The sequence below is a fragment of the Penaeus japonicus genome, unplaced genomic scaffold (genome assembly GCF_977035675.1).
Source record: "Penaeus japonicus unplaced genomic scaffold, GWHDUDI00000001_assembly GWHDUDI00000009, whole genome shotgun sequence".
NCBI classification, from domain to species: domain Eukaryota; kingdom Metazoa; phylum Arthropoda; class Malacostraca; order Decapoda; family Penaeidae; genus Penaeus; species Penaeus japonicus.
Window position 1 is genome coordinate 42,169,932 of NW_028234411.1, and position 5,000 is coordinate 42,174,931.

At 41.3% G+C, this 5,000-nt stretch overlaps 1 protein-coding gene across 1 annotated transcript in view; it reads left to right on the top strand.

Moving 5' to 3' along the window:
- The window catches only part of LOC122262256 (neural cell adhesion molecule 2-like), a gene marked incomplete in the record, with an annotated part of 324,812 nt that overhangs the window by 177,573 nt on the left and 142,239 nt on the right, over positions 1-5,000 (top strand).

A 5,000-nucleotide genomic window follows, 5' to 3' on the forward strand; every position in this document is an offset into this window, starting at 1 on the left:
GCTTTAGGCATAATTTTAATTGGGGAAAAATAGATTATGTATATATGTATATATATATATATATATATATATAATATATATATATATATATATATATATATATATTATATATATAGTATGTATATATATGTATATATATATATATATATATAATATATATATATATATATATATATATATATAGATATATATATATACATATATATATACATATATATACACACACACAGTAGGCTATATGCAGCATATTCATGCAATTCTCTTACTGTTGATATATTGATAATGATATTCATCACCATCATCATTTTCGACATCATTACCACCGTCACAACCGTCATGAACGTCACCGTCATCATCATCATCATCATCACTATTAACACAGTCATCATTATCATTGCCATTATTACCACCATCATTATAATGATGAAAATGATAGGAATATAAATATTTCAGTATGATTGTTTTCATTACAGCTATTTGTATCTTCATTATTATAATGATTATAATCATGGTATCATCATTGCCATTTCTGTAAATATCCTGATTTTCAATATGTTTCTGTCTAGCCAGTTCTTGGAGAGAGAGAGAGAGAGAGAGAGAGAGAGAGAGAGAGAGAGAGAGAGAGAGAGAGAGAGAGAGAGAGAGAGAGAGAGAGAGAGAGAGAGAGAGAGAGAGAGAGAGAAAGAAAAGAGGAGGATGGAAGGAGAAAGAGAGAGAGAAAGAGAGAGAGAGAGAGAGAGAGAGAGAGAGAGAGAGAGAGAGAGAGAGAGAGAGAGAGAGAGAGAGAGAGAGAGAGAGAGAGAGAGAGAGAGAGAGAGAGAGAGAGAGGAGAGAAGGAGAGAAGGAGAAAGAGAGAGAGAAAGAGAGAAGGAGAAAGAGAGAGAGAGACAGAGAGAGAGAGAGAGAGAGATAGAGAGAGAGAAGGAGAGAAGGGGAAAGAGAGAGAGAGAGAGAGAGAGGAAGGAAGAAAGAGAGAGAACGATATATATAAAAAGAAAGATAGTAAGAGAGAGAGAGGAAGGGAGAAAGAGAGAGAACAATATATAAATAGAAAGATAGCAAGAGATAGAGAGAGATTCAAAAGACGGAATGAGACATAGAGACAGTCAGAAACAGGAACGTGCATCAGAAGAAGAGAGAAAGGGAAACAGAGAAAGAGGGAGAATTTCGTCCCCACGTGATACGTTTTCCGCTCTGTTTCAAGTGATTATTTTTTTTTTCTTATTTTGCAACTAATTCCACGATGTTGCAGAGTTTTCTCTTGGCGGATCTGTGGTCTAAGTTATTCGATGTGCCTGAGACCTCGCACATAGTCAAGGCTTTTCTGATGAACTTGGATGGGAGGGTCTAATATGATAAAATCTTAGATTAGTTGCTCAGGTTAATGGTTTTAATTTGAAGAGTATTCGGAACTATTGGCTCCTATGAATTATGTCGTTGGTTTTATCCTGGTAGCATTTTTGTGTGTGTGTGTGTGTTTTCCTTCTATTTTTCATGTGTCATCTCTCTTGCTCTTTCTCTTTTTCACTTTCCCTTCCTTTACCCTCCCTTCCCTTTTCGCTACCAGCACCTGCCTTTCTTCCTTTCTCCCTCTCTCCCTTCAACCATCCCTTCTCCACCTCCTTCCGACGTCATCCATATATCCCCTTCCCTCTCCTCCTTATAATCGTGTTTCCTTCCCCTCCGTCTATTCCTTCCTCTCCTTCTTGCCTGCCACCTCCTCTTCCTTTCCCTTGCGCCATCCCTTTTGCTCCCTTACCCTTTACTCTTTCATCCCCTCCCCTTCCCCTCCTAGCCTACCTTCCTCTTCTCCTGCCTTCCCTTCCCCCTCCCACCCTACCTTTCCCTTCCTTTGTGGCTTCCCTTCCCGGTCCCTTACCCCTACCACCCACCCTTCCTCTTCTCCGGTCCCTTCCCTCCTCCCCCATGCTCCCCCTTCCTCCTCCACTCGACCTTCGCTTGGGCCCTTCCCTTCCCTTCCCCCTTCTCTTTCCCCTCCCATCCTACCATCCCTTGTGCCCTTCCCTTCCCTTCCCCCTTCTCTTTCCCCTCCCATCCTACCATCCCTTGTGCCCTTCCCTTCCCTCCCCCCCCCCTCCTCCTTCCCCTTCCTCATCCATTTCATTCCGCCGACGCATTATTCTCATGGAATTTAGACACGTTTCTCCATCGTAATTAATTTTCCTTCTGTCAGAGATGTTCACATTCACGTCAGCTGCTCCAATACCCGGTCTTCCTCCCCACACTCAACATCCCCTCTCCCCTCTCCCCTCTCCCTTCTCCCCTCCCCTCTCTCCCTATCTTTACCTCTATCCTACACCCCCCCTCGCACACACACCCCCCCCCACCCCCACCTCCTTCCCGCGGCCACCACCCCACGTACTCTTTCCTTCGTCTTTTGGAAGTTGCAATCTAGCAATGCACTCTGCTTTGTCTTGTGTCTACATTGGCCTCTTCTTAGTCACATTAGACATATTTTAAGATGTACGAAATTTGATTCTTAAGATTGATCATATGTAAAATAATCAATTTTATGTAAGGATCATGTATAAGATTATTTTATGTAGGATTTTTGTTTGTTTGTTCGTTTAGTTTTCGAAAAATAATGTCGACATTTGAAAGAATCTTTCCTTTCATTAGATTTCCATAACTGATTTCGCCATTGGAATTCTATCAAAAACTGTCATCAAAAGAGACCGAGGGAGTGAGTGAGTGAATGTGTGAGGAGATGGGTGGCTGGTTGGATGTGTGGATGAGTGAGTGAATGTGTGAGGAGATAGGTGGCTGGTTGGATGTGTGAAGTAGTGAGTGAGTGGGTGGCTGGTTGGATGTGTGGAAGAGTGAGTGAGTGACTGCTTGATTGGATGAGCGAGTGAGTGAGTGATTTGTTGAGTGAGTGAATGAGTTAATGGATAGGTACCTAGTGTGAATAGTTAGTGAGTTAGTGTATGAAAGAATGAATGAGTACCTGAGTGGATGGGCGGATGGGATTTTAGTTGAAAGAGTGAGTGAATGGGTGAGCGAGTGAGTAAATGAATGAATGTTTCAGTGAGTGCATCTGCCTCGCTCTCACCCAACTTTGCATCGAAAAAAACAGGCTTAAAAATTTTTAAAAAGGCTTTAATCACAAAGTTGCCCAAGGGGAGTTTATCCGTGTCGAGAAAATTGTATATAACTGAATCAGGAAGATTCTATTTTTACAATCAGTTCGGAAAGTAAACAGTTCACACGTTTGATGTATCGATGATGTTAAGTATTAATCAAATATTTCTTCGTCTAAAGGATTAGTCGTTGAATTTGATGTGATTTTACTCTTAGGCGATGCTCTGAATGTAAGTTTTTTTTAACATTTCTTATTAAAATGTTTTCATCGAGGATCAATATCCTAAAAATAAATTGTGCATTAAGAATGAATTAATCATCCTCACCATCTTCATCATGATTTTGATCATCATCACCATCATAATCATCATCATCATCATCATTATTATAATCATCATTATCATTATTACCATCATTATCATCAATATAATCGTCTTCATCACCACCGTCTTTATAAACACCATCATCATCATCATCATCACCACTACCAACCACCACCAGCATCATTATCATCACCAAAGAGGAAAGAAACAAAGAAAGAGAGGGAACAAGCAATAGCAAAACCGAAAGAGGAAGGACTCAAAAGGGGGAAATGAATGACGAAAGAGGAGCGGGGGGGGGGAAAGGGGGAGAAGGAGGAACGCCACTCCCAAATGGACATCATTAAGGTCCCTCGCGACACAGGGAGATGCATGGCAGACCCTCCGATGCGCCTGATGGCCGTACAAGGGAAGCGAGCATGATAGACACACACACAGGAGGAGAAGGCTGGGGTGGGGGGGCGGGAGGGGGACGGGGGTGGGGGGGGGGAGAACGGGAGGAAGGGAAGGGGGGAAAGGGGGGAAGAGGGGTGGGAGTGAGGGTATTGTGAGGGCTGGGTGTGGGGGGGTGTTTGGGGTATATGGAGGAGGGAGTGAGGGTGTGATGTGATGGGGGAGGGATGGGGGGTGGGGGGGCATAGGAGTGAGGGTGGGGTTTTATAGTGATCTTGTTAGAATATGGTATAGTTAAGGTTGTAGTCTGTGGCGATATGGGTTAGGTTGTAGTGTCGGTTATAGTATAGGTGAGGTTGTAAATGTGAGGGTTATAGTGGCTTATGAGTGAGGTCGAAGCGTAATGTGATAACGTTCAGCTTGTTCTGTCTGACGATACTGAAGAAAATGAGATCATGTGGGTGAGACGATGGGTTTATAGCGTAGGGCTAAGAACAAAAAAAAAGAACAACAATAACTGCAACAACAGGGGAAGAAGCAACGGCAGAGGACTCGGAAGACGTAGCAAGACAGGTGAAACAGGTGCGCTCATTCCCTTCTCTAATTGAATTGAGTCGATGAAGGAAGACATGTCACCGTTTCCCTGTGTGTGCATCGCGTAGTCGCTGCTGTGTCCTTAATGCTAATGTTGAGGCGTTCAAGTTTCAGATTTTGTATGTTGATGTCTTTCTGTTGCTCTCTAATAGGAGGAGTAGGAGGAGTAGTTGCAGTTTTTCTATTAGTACTTGTATTAGGGATAATAATGATAATGATGATGATAATAATAATGATAATGATAATAATGATGATAATAAATATAATAGATATAATAATAATGATATTGATAATAATGATAATGTTAAGAACGACAACAAAAACAATAAGAAAGACGAAAATAGAAATAATAATCTTGCTATTGATAATAATAATGATAACAATAATAACAACAATAGTGATAATAGTTATTATTATCATCATCATCATTATGAATACTCCCCCAGCATCAGATATCAGTAGTATTTCAGCAGTATCCTTACCATAACCTAAATTTAAGGTAAAGTGAACTTTTTTAAGGAGTTTTCGGCGCGTTTTCTTCTCTTCGCTTTGACTCTAAACCTACTCTTCAGAGACCCATTTCTTAAAACA